Source organism: Triturus cristatus, chromosome 1_2, assembly GCF_964204655.1.
Source record: "Triturus cristatus chromosome 1_2, aTriCri1.1, whole genome shotgun sequence".
Lineage (NCBI taxonomy): Eukaryota > Metazoa > Chordata > Amphibia > Caudata > Salamandridae > Triturus > Triturus cristatus.
In genome coordinates, this window is record NC_140580.1 from 507,989,880 (window position 1) to 508,007,472 (window position 17,593).

Here is a 17,593-nt window from a genome sequence, read left to right on the forward strand (position 1 = left end):
ACATTTTCCACGCAAGGCATCAAGTCCAAGCCTCCAGAAAAGGGCTATCTGAGTTAATTCTTGCAGCTAAGTCCTAAAAAAAAACGTGGGGGGGAGACTAATCAAGTTAGGCAGTATGTAAGTTGTACCATGGCACGTGACATCTCAGCATGTGATATCGCACGTGGCATCACAGGATGGGACATCACAACCCATGACCTCATAGGAAGTGACATCACAAGAAGTGACATCAGAACTTAAAACCTCACAAATGATTAGCAGGTCTTTCACGAGTACATTTGAGTGCATTACAATATTTAACAAATGAGATACTGCATCAGGGGTTGTGCCAAAAATGTGACGCAACCCCTACACAAAATCTGGGCCTCAACATATACATTGATTTTTTAGGTCTCGCAGAGCCCAGCGCATGCGCTGGCTCGGAGAGACATTTTGGAGGTGAATTTTCAAAGTGCTGCTGGCCGGCCTAGCGCTTGCGTTCACGCGAGCGTGCACGCACCAGCAGCACTTTGAAAACTCGTGCTTTAGCGCGTCATCACGATCGCGATCACTTTCGCTTTCAGAGCGATCGCGATGATTTTCGCTTTTACGGCCACGCGGCATTACTTTTACTGCCGTGCGGCCAATGCTTGTTTTTTCCTCGTGGTCACTTTAGGGTGCAGTAAAATTATTGTATACAGAACTAATAACAAAATAAGGGTGTGTCTCTCTCGCGTGTAAAGTTTTGGAGTTTGCTGAATTCGTTCTTACTGGTACATGTCTTGCCTGACATTTCTATCTAAGACTTGTTAACACTTTTTTGTTTGTCTATATTAAAATATCAAAGTATAAAGGTGTCTATAAAATGCTGTATTTTTTTTCTATGTTCGATCGAATTTTTTCAACGTACACTTTTTCGTGTAGGTAGGATTCTTTTAAAGAATTAGTATACTGTGACTGGAATTCACATTTAAAATAAAGTACTGTTTATTCTAGATTTAAAGTTTTCTCAAACTTTTACTTTAATGACAATTAAATGCGCATTGAATGCGTTGATACGTGCTATGAAGTCAATTTAATGGTTGGCATCTTGTGGCTTATGACTGCGAATGATTAAAATGGAAACGTTTATGAGCTTCACTTACAGTGGAGAGATTGATCGATTTGACTATCGAATGTGAGCTGGATTGCTTGATGTCATTAAGTACTATTGTAGGTAGTGGCGATTATAACACCTGTTAACTAAGGAATGTTTTAGATGTTCTTGTTTAACTTCGCTCTTCATCTCCTTTGACTTTGTGCGAACATCATGTTAATGTTTTGAGATCAAGTTTAAATGTGGCTAGTTTAACATTTGTTCACAGTAAATCATGGATTTTCACACAGGTTATTTTACCACCATCACAGAACTCTGATACATTGGTCGATTGACAACCGACATTCTCCATAAAACAAAATGTGGCTTTATATACCAAACCAAGCCAAGGGATTATATAATGGATATGTTTGTGCCCTTTTTACCACCGTAAAGCGAATGAATGTGAAAGCATTGGAATTTTTCTACCTTTGGAAGTGTTCGCCGCCTTCTTTCCTTGGTAGTTGGATTTGTACAGAGATGCAGGCGTCTCCACCCATACTGAAAGCAGAAGTGAGTTAAAGATCTGAATCAGAGTGCACCGTTGGGAATGTTGAATGGTTTCATCACAGATGAATCCATTTGGGCTCTCCACAAAGGATCTAAAGCCATTGGCAGGTTTTTTCTTTGAGAGATTTTAAAACGTTTATAGGTCGCAAATGGCATTGTGCTTTTTTTCTTTATAAATTTTATTGCATGGATTTAATCCTGGAACATTGATTATTTGCTGTTGGATCTGCACTTCCCAACCCAGTAAGGGAGGTTACCAGTGTAGGTTTCCTAATTTACCCACAGTAGGTAGCTTGATTTTTCTCCTTTCTAACTCCCCAAACCAATACATTTCATTTTATGCATTGTAAAGTTGCTCAGAATTATATCTGAGAAGTGGACTCCTATAGCGCCCAATCATTTCATTATTGGTTATACGTTTTTGCTCTGTATTAAACAATAGCCTACCTACTTCATGCAACAAAGTTCTTTTTAATAAATGGCGCTGATAATGATTACAATTTAATGTATCATTTTTAATTATAGTCCATGTGGCAAACGTGTTGAGAAATAAATAATTTGTAGCTTGAAAGCATTTAGGAGAGATTAACTAAACATTGGTTGAAGAGAAGCGATCACTTATTCCTCTCATTTGGAAGGTGATGGATTGAGTTGGAAAGTAAGATTCTGAGGGTTGAAGCCCTTCAATGAAGGTGTCCCTTTTTAACCTGGTGATGGACCGTATGCCAGTTTCTCTGTATGATTACTCGCTTTGATCTGCCTCAGCTCTCTGTAGTCTTACCCTGGCTCGGTGGCCCAGTTGCTGCATAAATACAATTTCTCCACAAAATATGTTTTTAGGTTGAGGACAACTTCATCGGATTCTGCTGATAGTTTTCTAGATGCTAGAGGCTGTATGAAACACCATCACTATTGAAAAGTAGTACTATCCCATATGTATGCTGTTTACAAGATTTCAACTTTGGGTACCTTATTACAAGGATGATAGTTTAGTTGCCAGTCTACGGGGAGGAAACCCTGAAAAGCTCGGCTTTCATTTCTTTTTCTAAGAAAAAATAAGCATTTTTTTCTAAACTAAAAACGTACCCTTAGGAAAGCCTACTGCTCTTGCAGTGCCCGCACTCTGCTCTGTTTCAGGTAAAATGAAAGGTGCCAGCCTCCATTTTTGTTTTTTGCATTTAACAAACAGGGATTGCATTTTTTAGGCAGGTAAACCACATTTATAAGAAACTAGTTTCAAAATAGATTAATTTGCTATATGGAATTGCAACCTCTCAATTTGTATGCAGTGAAAATACTTGAGAGCACCCCCCCTCCAAAATTACATCATAAAAGGAGTTCTCATGAACTGCGACAGTTCTTAGCGCTTTTTTACCAGGAACTGTTGCTGCTTGGAAAATGGTGTCTGTTCTTCAGGTTGTAACTGAACTAAATGTGGGGTACCCCATAGAGTTTTGTCTGAAAGGAAACTCTCCTAATATTTTTTGTTTATAGGCATTGTACCTTGCACTGCAGAATCAATTTCTTGGTGTTGAGATTTGTGGATTTCAGCAGATAGTTTTTCATGTCAGACTGACTGGGGACCCACCGCTATAAGTGTTAAATATACTCCATATTGGTCCCTTCACATTGTAATTCTAATGCTGTCTGTCCTCCAACCCACAAAGGATGTGTATAGGCATGTACTTTAGCCCACCATATGTAGTATATGTGGTGGTGTTACAGGGTTGTGGAATTCCAATAGCCAGACACCCAGGCCAAAGGGGAAACTGACTTTGTGGATAAAGAACACAGATGTTCAGTTATCCCCTGTATAGATGCCCAGGCTATATTGTTTTGGAGTCAAGAAAAACAAGTTTTCAGGTTTATTCTGTTCTTTAGGCAAGTAGGCCCAAACCCCTGCATCACAATCCCTTTGGCTGTCAGTTTACAGTACCACTTTATGGATCTGTGTGAGAGCATTATCCACAACTAAAGTAAGATTTGTATTCATATGTATACGCTTTTTAAACTTGTATATATGGTTCAGTAATGCTAAGCCTTTATTATCAGGGTGAGCACGCTAAAGAAACACAGGGAGCTTGGCTTGCATTACTGACTGTCGTTCCTGTAGGAAAATTAGTTCACATATTTGCAAAGTTTAGCAATTTGAGGCTACTTAAAATGCTCCCTGATTAGATGCAAATGGGTGCAAAAGCTTTGGAAGCCAAATTGATGATTTGCTCTCAAAACCAAATGTACACAAATTGAGCCTGGGAAAAATGTTTTGCTAAACTATTATGCAATTGAAGGTGCCGTTTCTTTGAAGCATCATCTAGTAAAGCCTGCTAGATAAAATCCAATATTTCTAGTAAAGATTAATAATGGTGAATCGGTGTAAAACCAATTTCAGCAAGATTGAGAAACACTCAAACAAGCATTGGCAAACCCAATAGGTCTGGCATACAGTGACAGCCTTTGTTAGCGTGTGCATTGATATGGTTTTTGTAAAACATTATTGTTGTGGGGGCTGTCCTTCACTCACCAATATACAAAACAAGCATTGGCATAGCCAATAGGTCTCGCTTTTGGGACCTTATAAGTGCTTAGTCATGCAACGGTTGATGTTGTTGCACCAAGTATATTGTGCTGCATAACTAAACACTTATAAGGTCCCAAAGGCGAGACCTACTGGCTATGCCAATGCTTGTTTTTCTTTTTCTCCATTATCCCTTTTAAAGGTTCTTATGTGTAGCCACCCCCTTACATTTTAAGCAAGATTTGTAATTAAGGGTTGGATCCTTCTTCCTCCGTATTTTGTATCTTCGCCATACGTTTCCATACGGCAGTAAACTTTTTAATAGCACCTACTCTGTTAACATATGCTTCTTCGGATTTTCTTATGCGTTTCATTTTCTTTATTTTTGCAGATCTCCAATTCTGTAGTATCAAGGAATGTGCTACCAGGGAGGAGATTGCTATAAATGTCTCCTCAGCTCTTGTCATTGCTAAGGTCCCCCTTTGTCTAGTAATTCAAAGAGGGCTACATCAACTTCGGGAACTAGCCTTTTCTGGATTCCCTGGCTGACTGCTAAGAAGATCTTTTCCCAAAATTGTACTAGCCTTGGACACATAAAAAAAATATGAATCCAATCTTCCCTCCCTTATACCTGGCAACGGAAGCATCTATTCTCCACTTCTGGGTGGATTTAATGGAGTGCTTTGGGAGTATAATAAGCCATCCATCGAGACAAAAAGGACATTCTTTTAAAATTAGCAGCTCCTAAGGCCTTGCTGCCTAGCTGTGAAGTGGCCTGCCAATACTGATCTGAAAGCATACACTGTGTCTCCTGAGTGACCTTTTCCCAAAAATGTTTTACCAACATTGAATCTTGCTGGGAGCATTAAAGACAGTACCAATTTCCCACCCCTCTTAATTTTGCTCCCAGTAGGGCAGTCACAGATTTGGGGGCATATCATCAAGGCCATTCGATAATTATCGCTCAGCGCACTTAGCGCGAGGATAATTATCGCCGGCCAACTCTGAACTTTATCGCGGAGCGTGCTATCATCAACGCTTATCTCCAAAGTGATAAAATTCAGAGAGCAAGCTGCCAATTGTGCGATTATCGCTAGAAATACAGAGATAATCACACAAGGTTTGGCGAAAGCTTGCTGATAGGGCCAGGCATACTTAGCCATGATATCCACCTTAGATAGGATATCATGTCTTGAAGCAGGTGTAAGGAAAGTAGCGATGACAGAGGTTATCGCTACTTTGCTTGTCGCTCTGCAGGATAGCGTGCCCATTGATAATTGGGCACGCTAGCGACATTTCTCCAGTTATGTCAGGGCAGGAACGCCCACTTTGCATCTCATTAGAGAGGCACAGATGGGCGTTGGGGGAAAGGGCGATAATGCAAGGATTCACGCAATAGCGTGACCTTGCTGATTAGGCAATAAAATTATCGCCGCTTTCCGTCCGAAAACGGACGCTAAAGCGGTGATAATTTTATCTCCGAGGCTTGATGATATGCCCCTTGGTCGGTCTGATACGTGAAGGGAGATTAAATCTATTTAACAATCTGTATATATTCAAAAAAGCAAGGCTTGGACCTATCACCACTTCTGTTTAGAACCTCTTGCCAAGTAATCACTCTGTTTCCAATTATAAAATGTCCCAACTCTTTAAGACCACACTTGTTCCAGCTGTCCAGATGGCTAGTCCCAATTTGTAGACCCAAACATTTGCATTCACCTAATTTTAAATAATGAACCCCTGTAACACCGGCTTGCTTATAAAAAATGTGTAATCTATACGAATATTCCTGGAGAGTCCTATACCTAGTTCTTTTAGGGAGTTTTGCTGTTTTTAAAAATATTGGGATTTGTGAGCCAATTTCTTGCACCATTTTATCCCCCCAAAAATTATCTACTGATCCTTTCAAATTGATTAAACAAACTGTCAAGTCTAAAATAGCTGCTTCATAATATGTCTTGATTTGAGGCACAGCAAGCCCCCCCTGGTTAGCATCCAATTTAAGCACCGAGAGTTTAACCCTAGGTGCCCTCTTACTCCAGATAAACTTTCTGAAAATTGTTTCTAGTTCTTTAAAATAGATATTGCTAATCTTTATGGGTATATTTGTAAAAAGAAAAATCAACAAAGGCAGGATTGACATTTTGATTAGGGCGACACAGCCTATCAATGTGAGGGGTAATAATGACCAATCACCTAGCAGTTTTTTAACCTTATTCCGCATTGATTGATTATTTAATTTATACAAATCCTCATATTGATTGGACACATAAATCCCAAGATAACTAATTGGAACAGGATTGTGGGCTTGTTGTCTAAGGGTTTCAGGAAGAAAATCGCTCTCCGTGTTCATAATTAAGATCTCAGTCTTATTTTGATTAATCTTGTATCCCCAATCTGTTGAAACTGTGCAAGTTCTGCTAGTACCTGCTCAATGTTCTTGCTCTCGGGTTTCAGATAAAGAATGATGTAATCCGCAAACAACTTAATTTTGCCATGCCCACTACTAGAGTTCTAATTATCAAATTGTTTCGAATCGTAGTGGCCAAAGGTTCAATAAAAAGGGTGAACAAGATAGGTGAAAGCGGGCACCCTTGTCTAGTCCCCTGATTTACATTTATTGTCCCTGCTAAGTCAGTATTAACAAAAACCTGAGCCTGAGCCCCCTGGCAAATATTCCACAGCATTTTAATGACCTGGGGGGAATCCCATACCTGCCCAGACCATAAAAAAGCGCATCCCAAATAACCAGGTCGAAAGCTTTTTCCGCATCTACCATCATGACAAGTGCGGGGGTTTGGTTACAATTAAAAAAGTCAAGAGCCTTAACTAAAACCCCTGTATTGGCCAACATTAACCTCCCTGCAATAAACCCTGTCTCATCTCTATGAATCACTTCTTGTGCTAAAGGGATAAAGCCCTGTGCCCAAATTTTCATTAAAATGTTATAGTCTGTGTTAAGTAGACTAATTGGCCTGTAGGCATTGATATCGTTGGGATTTTTCCCTTTTTTCGCAAAGCTCACAATAATGGATTCTTTAAAAGTGGAGGGAATACAGCGTCCTGCTTTGACATAATTAAAAAGCTTTATCAAAAAGGGTGTTAATTCCTTACAAAAAACCTTATAAAATTCAGTTGGTATCCCATCATTCCCGCAGGCTTTTGCTCCTACCATTGTATCCAGAACTGCCATGATTTCAACTCCTGATATATCATGTTGAAGTTTCTCAACCTGAATAATTGACAGGAGCGGGAGATTTGCACTCTCAAAATAGACCCCGTACTTAGTGGCATAAAGCTGATCATAATGCTCCAGAAATACTTGGGCAATCCCCTCCTTATCTGTCACGATTGCTCTAGTCCTGGGATATATAACCTCAGTAATTAAGGCCGCTTCCTGTTTAGCCTTGGTTGACCAGGCTAACAATTTGCCAACCATTTGGCTTTCTTCATATGTTCGCTGTAAAAAAGTCCTGGAATTATTGATTTCTTCCAACAACAAAAAATCTCTCAATTCTTTTCTTTGCTTTGTCAAGCAGACTTCCCGCTAGCCCCTCACCCCGGAAAGAGGCATTAGGGCAGTATTGACTGCCCGTTGGAGATCAGCTATATGATTTCTTTGTTTTCTAGATTGATTGGCCATATAAGCAATCATTTGCCCCCGGAATGCTGCCTTGAGGCCCCCCCCCCAAACTACAAAAACTCCTGCAGTTTCCTTGTTGACCCTAAAAAATTCCTATATCCATTCCCTTGTATCTGCAACCCATTGTTGATTTGAGAGGAGGAGTCGTTCCATCTGCCACCTGGATCTTGTCCTTCTCCCCCTTCAATCTCTAGGTCCTACTTAATCAAAGAGTGGTCTGATGAAAAAGAGTTAGACCCTATTTCTGAGCCAATTTGTTTTAGGGAACGAAAAATTAGAAAGAAATCAATTCGAGAAGTATATTCAAGTACTTCCTGATGAGCTTTTCACCACGGATCGGTTAACTGACAGTTTTGTATTATTGTATCTAAAAATATTTTAGTCTTAGGTTTTAATTGTTCCTTATTTTTGTTGGAAGAATCCTTTATCAAATCTTGAATATAATTAAAATCCTCTCCAATGATAATCTGCCCTGAAGACCCTCTAAGTAATTCATTAATCATTATTGCGGATGAGGGATCATCCATAATTGGGCCATAATAGTTAACAAAATTTAGCGTAACCCCATTCAAATTGACCATGACCCAAAACCATTGTCCATGAGGATCCCTCTGGACTTGAAAAAAGCTCCCAGTCCAGACCCCTGCCAAAATATATGGCCACCCCTCTCATTGCCAACCCTGCAGAGGCAAAGAACACTTTCGAGAAAGCTCTTGAGACAAACAGTTTCAGTAAATTTACTTTTAAATGCGTTTCCTGAAGGAAAAGGACCTGTGCCGCAAATGAGGCCAACTATCTTATTAACCCTTCATATTTTTGTTTGTTCAAAATTCCATTGACATTAACCGAGATAATTCAGCATTTAATACCCATCTCTATGATTTAACCCTTAAAATCATAATACTTAATTCAAGACCCTGTTTTCCTTCCACCTCACCATTGTGCTTCTGCTTTTTCTTATACAATAACCCCCCAGCACCCTCCCTTAGAACCATCCTCCCCCTTCCCGAGAGATGTGGCAGAGCCCGCAAGCCACATCCCGCCCGCCACTAGACCCCTGTGGGGTACCCTGGTGCTGCACCCTAGGTGAGTCTAAGTAACCTGCGTGGCAGTCTGACCTTCTATTCTATTCTATCTTCCAGAGGAGATTTCACTCAGCAAATCCTGTGCTTCCTCTATGTTAGTAAACATATGAAATTTGACTTTTACTAGTAGTCGTAGCTTCGATTGCTGAGCTATTGAGGCCTGCGTGCCCGAGCCTTAAAAAGATAAAGCATTTTAACAAACTCTTTGCACCTACGTGCAGCTGCCACCGACATATCAGCAAAAAAAACGCCAGCTAGAGAGTTCGTTAATTGCAAATTACCTCTGCTGAATTGCCTTGGTTAGAATCTTTTCTTTGATCCAATAATCTGCAATAGCCTCCCTTCACCAGCGCCTTGGAAAAATTGAGGAAGCAGTGGCTGGGTTCCCAGCTAGAATACAAGAAGCGGAGTCTAGGATTGCACATTTGGAAGATCATATGACCACGAAGCATCAGAGAGTGAGCGAAGCAAAAAAGGAAAAAGCTGCCCTAAAGAATAGGCTTGAGGAACTTGAAAATCATTCCCGGCATGCAAATCTACTTATAGTTGGAGTGCCAGAGGGGAGTGAATGGTTCCAAACACTTCAATGGGTTGAGACTTTCATTAAGAAAAATGTTTTGCCTGAATTTACTGGAGTCCTTACCATAACAAGGGCTCATCGAGTCCCCGCTCACCCGTTACCAAATTCAAAATTTGCATGCACTATTTTGAAATAAAGATAGTTCTCCTCGTTGTGCCTCCTTTACGCCTCCCCTGGGGAGGCATGCGTTTTTTCTCATAAATCTGGGGCAGTGTCAAAAAGCCATGGATGTTGCTGAGAACGCCCCCAGCAACACCCATGGAACGCCCCTCTCATGCAGTTTTCTGCGTGAAAGGGGCACATATTTATAAGGCCATGAAAAGCCACATAACATGGCTTTATGTGGCCTTATAAATATGGCAGTGGCACATTACGCCACCGGAACCTAAAAAAAAGTGATGTTCCAGAAGCACAATAGTGCCCATAAGTCCTCATAAATGTGGCCCTGACACATTTCTTAAAGGTAGGCAGACTTAGATGTTATTATTATTATCACTGTATCCTTTACAAAGGTCCAACAAAATCTATGTGTCATCTAAAAACACTTGTAGCCTTGGACTGCGAGCCTCTATGACCACAGCAGGGATGTCATGTAGATGTTAAGTAGGAGGGGCAATAAGAGATAAGATAGAGCCCCGGGGTACGCCTACCTAGATTATACACCAACCCAGAATATACAACTTTGAGGTGAAATGATATAGAAAAAATTAATGTTTGTGGTAAATCATTAATGATTTCATCCAGTGTCATGTCTTAGAACTCACACCTAATACTTTTACAGCCTAGGAAGGAAAGGTTTTTGGTCCACTGTGACAAATGCTGCAGAGAGATCAGAAAGAACCTAAGCCACTTTCTGTCCTTTATCCCAAATCTTCAACAACTGTTCTCTAACGTTCAGGACCTTTGGGTCTCACCGTAAATGTGATGACAGAGAGTTTGTTTCTAGATGTATTCATAAATAGACAAGTGGAAATAGATCTACAGTAAAGGTTTGGAACTTGCATTTTCTTAAAAGAGAACACTCACTGCTCCTGTATGAGTAACCTTATTATAATCATGGCAGTGAACTGCAGAGTGAATGTTATTTTCTTGTGACATTGACTTACACCATTTACACTCAGTAAACGTTTTTTTGTTTCACCTCAATATTATTTTGAGAAAGCCATAACTTATACTGTATTCTGTGCTGAATATGTTTTCTTCTTCTTCAGAGGGCTAAAACATACAATGTTGGCATACAATTGACAGTAAATCTATGTACAAGTTGTGTGGGGCTACTATTCAAATAATATAGGCTAGATTAGGGAATATTTGTATTATTGATGTCTACAATTGCTATTGGTAATAATAGCCTAACCATTTTAAAGGATGTACCTAGCCACTGTACATGTACATGATTATTAAATTGTGTGGAGAGCTAAAATGTAGTTCATCTATAATCTGCCTATGATAGAGGAACAACTTTAGGATCAATTGGTGTGAAGTTAAAAGCAGGTTCAATAATTGTGCTCGATGAGTAAAACTCAGCGTATTCTAGTTAACTAGGGGATCTAGAGCAAAGCACAATCTGCTTTCAGATAAATACTAAAATCACCCATGAGCAAACATTTCTGACTCATTGATTGTAAGTCATCACAAAACGCTTGATATTTAACAAATAAATTGTTCGTCTCCTATGGAAGATGACAAACTACCGAAAAACTACAAGGAAAAATGTAATCTTGCTGTACATTGACTGATTTTAATTAAATGAAGAAAAAGAAGAGGTGGGGATTTCTGCTCAAATAGAAAGACCACAATTAATTAATCCTACCCATTATATCTTTTAATTCGACAGTTAGCATATTTAGCTTTACAGGAGGAGGGTAACATATGTTTTAATACTGTATCAGAATTATCTGTTTTCATTATAAATAGGTATCTCTCTTTGTTGGATAACAAATGCAATATTCTGAAAAATTACGACAACAGACCAAACATTTAGGAAAGAGAAACAAGAAGCACAATTCATTTCTGTAAGAAAATGCCTCTTTCTGTATGCTCACCCCTGATTTTTTTTAACTGATGCTGTTGTTTTTTTCTAGTCCAACCAGTGGGACCCTGTTAAACAGGAGAACGTGCATGCACTCTTACACCCAAAGCTTGCTGAATTAGATAAAAACCCTAATTGGCAAATGTTGCTTACCTTTAAGTTCATAGTATACAGTACTCAGTGTACCCAGAGCCTGTAAGTTAAATACTGCTAGAGTACTGCAGCACCTATTATGCCATCACAAATGTGACCAACTCCGGTGCTAATGGATGGCAAAATAGGTAAGGAAGGATCTGTGTGGTGAGCAGAGGCCTCTGTCACCATCTGGTGTAGCTAAGGAGAGACGGGATCTTTCAGGTACTTGGCTCATATCCATAGCATGACCATCAGATGTGCACTGACAATAGTTTGGAGGAGACCTACAGTCTACCTTGCCCGTAAGTAATGTATTTTTTTTAAAGTCCTCATACTATCTCCAATCACAAAGTGGCCGGCACCTTAGGTAGCGTACTGTGGCTGCCGCACATCAATCAAATTGGACCTTCTTCTTCTAGTAGATAAGTTCTTGGGCTGTTTCGTATTCTTTTGCCTCCCATGCCTACTGCTATAAGAAGATGTAATCATTGGACAGGTCGGTACCAAAAAACAAAGACACAAGGGTTTGACCTACTGAGAGGAAAAACCTGTATATCTTATCAGTCAATCCCTCCTCGTTTCTTGTCCTCCCGCCTGTCCATCCTCTCAAAATAAGCCACTGAGTTCTTCCAAGCGTTCCTTACGGGGGAAGTACTCTGGGTCCACAATTTACATATCTCCCTTATTGCAATCAATATAAAATAGAACATCAAATTTCTCTGTATTTGTTCAGACTTGAGCCCCACATGTCTTGCTGCCTGATCCCAAACATACTCAGGATAGTGCTTACCTCCACTTCTATGTCCTTCTCATCTGATATGGTCTTACCCACAGCTGACCAAAAGCCTTCAACATTGGGCAAGTTGCTAACATGTGCACGTCACCCGCATCGTTACTCCCATACCTTTTGTATTTAGAATTACCATCTCCCCTTATTTTTGCCAATCTTTTTGGGGTCAAGTAGACTCTGAACAGGGTGTAAAAATGGTTCTTCTTTAGTGCAGCAGAATATAATGTAGAAAGAGATACTTGCAACAACTCTTCCATTTGTCATCCAGCAAGTATCCATCCCATACGGTGAAGGGTGCTTTCAGCTTCTCGTTGGCCGCTGTGAGGAGATGTTGAAACCATATCGCTACCTCCTTTTTCCTTGTTTGTGGATCTTGGAGGTCTAACTCCATTTGCTTAGATTCAACTTTTGCCCAGACCTGAGTTCTCAACCAAGAATTTACTTGGATTATTTCAAATCAGGCGATTGCCCCTCCAGTCCTCTGATTCCAGTACTCCCATGTCAAGCATTGCCCATCATCTAGCAACTGCTCCCATCTACTTATGCCCGTCTGCCTCAGTGGAAGGGTAAGGGAATCAAGCATACATTCTGGAGTTCCAGGTGCATCCCATATAGGAGACAGCAAGCTGTGATATTCAATCCCCAAGAGTGATCTAACCTCAAACCACATGCTAGCCGCGGCCTGTAAACATTTTAACCTGACCTTCTTACAATATTTGGGGGCCCCAAATTTGTACAGGAACCCCTCCATGGAAACCCCCACCAACATTGCTCTATACATGCTTCCCACTATGGACTCATCGGGGGTTTAAAATTAACATTCTACAGTTCTTTAGCTGAAAAGCCCAGCAATACAGCTGGAAGTTGGGAAGACCCAGACCCCTGCTCCCAATTTCCTCCTCAGTTTCTTCCATGAAAGGCGCACACCTTTATTAGCCCAAATAAAAGCTGTGATTTTTCCTTGCAGTGCTAGAATGCTTTTTTTAATCAAAATTCAATGGTATGTTGTCGAACAAGAAAGTAACTTTTGGCAGGATGAACATTCTCACCAGATTAACCCGCCCATGATTAGTCAACAGCAGATTCTGCCATCTCTTCACCAGTTTACCCACTTCAACACTGATTCAGCTACTATTCCTAGATCCTTAGTTATCTTTATCACTAGGTATTTCATTTCTGTTTTGCTTTTTATTCCCCCCTAATCCTGATTCCAAGTCATTATTTCGTTATTTTCATCATTAATCTTGTATCCTGACAAAAGCCCAAATGCTCTCGCCTCTGCTACGAGCTAAGGAAGTGCAGAGTGGACATCTGAGGTAAAAAGCATTAGGTCATCCGCATACAACAAGACTTTCCTAGTGAATGTTCCTACCTTAAAATATTTTATTCTCTCATTCAACCTGATACTTTGGACGAATGGCTCAATATACAGGTCAAATAAAATAGGTGATAGAGGGCAGCCTTGCCTCGACCCCTACTAATCGTAACTGGTGTTGATAAACTCTTGTTCACCAAGATACGAGCCCTGGGCTTTCTGTAGATCTTCTCCAATATATCAATTAGGGGCCTACCCATACCAAAATTATCTAAAACTGCCATAAGGTAGCTCCAGTTGACATGGTCAAAGGCCTTGGCCGCGTCCACCATTATTACTGCTATGGGGACCCCGTTAGATGTAGCTAGATCAATAGTACCAATCAGGGCATAATTTAACTCTCTTAGCTGCCTACCGGGGATGAAACCTTTTTGATCTTCTTGAATTAAACTCCCTGCAACCTAATTACTATGTGCCGCCAGGATACCAGTAAAGATCTTATAGTCACTGTTGAGTAAGAAGATGGGACGGAAAGATTGGCATTGGGAGGGATTTTTGCCGGCCTTTGGAATTAATAATATCACTGCCTCATTCCATGATTCTTGAATTGGATTGCCAGCCATTGAGTTAAAGAGCTTAATCCAGATAGGGATTATCTCCTCCGCAATGTTGTAATAAAGCTCGTTGGGAATCGTGTCTGGGCTGGCCGCTTTACCCTTCTTTATTTTCTTTATTATTGTCAATATCTACCCGCCCTGTTATTTCTTCGCCGAGGAAATCCTGTTGCGCCTGAGACATCTTGGGAAGATGCTTTTTAATGAGCCATGCTTCTAAACTAGCTCTATTTACTACGCTTTCCTCCCTCTACAGTTCTTGAAAAAAATCTTTAAAAGCCTCTCTATCTTGCAGCAATCTTCCGTGATCAGACGGGCGTTCCCCACTTCGATCTTCCTTATATAGTTCCGGCTCCTTTCCAGCCTTGCTTTCCATGCAAGAGGTTTTCCACAACATTCGCCCTGTACTATATCTCTTGTTTACTAACTTCCCATGATTACTGTACTTCGATTTTAGCTTTAAATTCTATTTGTAGATCTTCCAAGGTTGCAGCTATTCTTTGCCTCTCTTCTATGTCCAAGGACATGCTTTTCAGCTTTATCTCATCCGTCCCTATCCCTTCCTCTAGCCTGGTAAGTTTCAATTTCTCTCTCCTTGCCCAATTATTCGTTATACTTTTTAGTGTCCCCCTTAACCAGGCCTTATAAGCCTCCCATACCACATGTAAGGGCATTGATGTCAGGTTCCAGGTAAAGAATTCCTTTGAGTCGTTCGCTAATTTGGTGAATATCTCCTCCGGGAGTAAAACCCTTCTATTTACAGTCCATCTACCCCGCTCCCGTGAGACCCTCAGATGGATTTTTCGGGACAGCACTGTGTGATCTGAGAGGTGCATAGGGAGAAGTTCCATGCCCACCACTCTATCCACCTCTTTTCTATCCATGAAAAAATAGTCCTATATAGCTATGTTTTTTTACTATGGAAGGTATAGTCCCTGTTGATTCCATGTAATTTACGGAAAACATCACACAAATTGCAGTTTTCCAGCATATCCACCAGGTATGCTCTCATTTTATGGGAATTGACAGGGGCCTTGAAATCTGTTAAGGCAGAGGACAGATCCCCTAGATGTGAAACATCATAAATGTTTGGGCCATAGTGACTCACCAATGTATAAAAATTCCGATAAATATTGACTTTGGTTATAATCCATCGCCCCCAACATCAGCTTTATATCAAACCAATTCAACACCGGCCCTTACTTTAAATATCGAGGCTACCCCCTTGGTGCAGTGTATTTGGTCTGTAGCAACTACTCCCACTACCCATCTTTGTTTTAGGAACAAATCTCTACATTCCTGTCTCCTCAAATAAGTTTCCTGTAACATGAATATCTGCGCACTGTGTTGCATTAAATATTGAAGGATAGATTGCCTTCTCTTTTTGACCCTAAGCCCATTTACATTCCAGCATAATACCTCTAACAGCCGTAGCCCGTCAGCCCCCTTGTCCATTTTTTCAGTTTTTTCCATTTTTTCTACTTTTTTCCCTTTTTTACTTTCCTTTTGTCCAAAACAACATTTCATCAATGGTGCTCCTTCTATACCATTTGGAGGATTTAACTTATTTTGGGGTTTTTCCCCGCTGCTCCCCACCCTTAGTTCACCCCCCTTGGGAACCCTCCCTACCCTTTCGCTAAGCCTTTCCATAGCCTATTTGAGCTATCCCCTCAAGGGAGAAACTAATACCATATTTCCTTACTCTACTTACAGGTTGCTGAACTCCCCCTTTGTTCATTTCCCCCATAAAATTATCCACTTTCTCCGGGTCTTGAAAATTATACATTTTATTTTGCCACATCACCTTTAAAGTGGCCGGGAATCTGAGTTGAACTGTTGCTCCGAGATCTTTCAAACCTCCCATTCTGTTTCCCAATTCCCACTGCCTATGGGCAGTTTCCTTGGAGACATCAGACCTAATCTTGAAAGTGACACCTAAAGCTTGGAGTGATTTCTCTTTCAGAGCCAGGCTCAAAATCCTCTCTTTAATGGTATATGACAGGAAGTTGACCAATATCTTACGAGGGTTCTTTCTTCCGGGACGAGGCTTGAAAGGGTCCCCGTGTACCTGTTGCATTTCTACTTCTAGATTAGCAAGGCTCTCTTCCTGTGGGAAGACACTCTTCAGTAGTTTGATAAAAAAAGCTTAGACGTCTGTTCCTTCCGCCCCTTCCTCAACCCCCAAAATGTTTACGTTATTTCGCCTGGCATTGTACTCCAGCCTCTCCAGCTTATCTGACAGTGCCTTCTCTTTTTGCTTCAAACGTACCACTTCTTGAATGTACTCCTGGACTGCAGATTGTAGTTCTTTAAATCCGGATTCCAAAACCTGTGTCGTTTGGGCCAAGTTTTCTAGTTTTGATTCTAAGCTAGTACAGGTTGTTTGGATCTTCTTTTGATTGGCCTTGGAAATTGCAAAGCGCTCCTTCACTTCTTGGACCAATTTGCCCAGCAGCCCCTGCACCGAGTCCACTTCCCCTGACACCCCCATTTCCCAGCCCTGGTACCTCTGCATTGGAGCAGGGAGTATCCCCTGCTGCCACCAGGTCGCACTGATGATAGTGTGAGGTTGTATCTGGTGTCTCTGTTGCCAGTAACAGACACAGAGCACATATCTCAAAAAGGGAACAATTGAATGTGAAAAGATATCACAGACGTAGCTGACCTTGGTGAGCTGGAATTCCAAGGTGCAAACCGAAGGCCACCAAACATTAAACAAGCACTATGGGGTCTTATAATAGGTTAACTGGACCCAGACAGGTGTAGAAGTGATGAACCAGAACGTTCAGTTAAAGGACATTGCCAGAGATGCTGGACATGATTTGTGAGGCATAATCACCACCAGAGAAGCACTGGAAACCAAATTGATACCCCTGTGCATGCAATCAGCATGCACTTGCTACAGGATAATAAGAATTGATTGAATCAAGTAGAAGTAGAAGACTTACAGCCATGTACCTACCCCATACAGAAGCAGGTACTGAAAATCTGTGATAGACTGCATTTCCTAGAATACAGAGCAAAGGTCTCAGAAGGTTGCTCAAGGGGCAGCAATATCTGGGAGGTGGGTCTCCTAGAAGGAACTGAGGGAAGCAGCATAGTGTACTGTTTGTAAAATCGGTTGGCAATAGAAAAGGCACCTGTAGGACTCTCCAAGTTTTTTACAATAGAGTCCACATGGTTCTGGCACTCCACCCTCTGCTGGGTTCATCCCCTAGATCAGTGGTGGCACAACTGCTCCACTACCAGAATAGAGA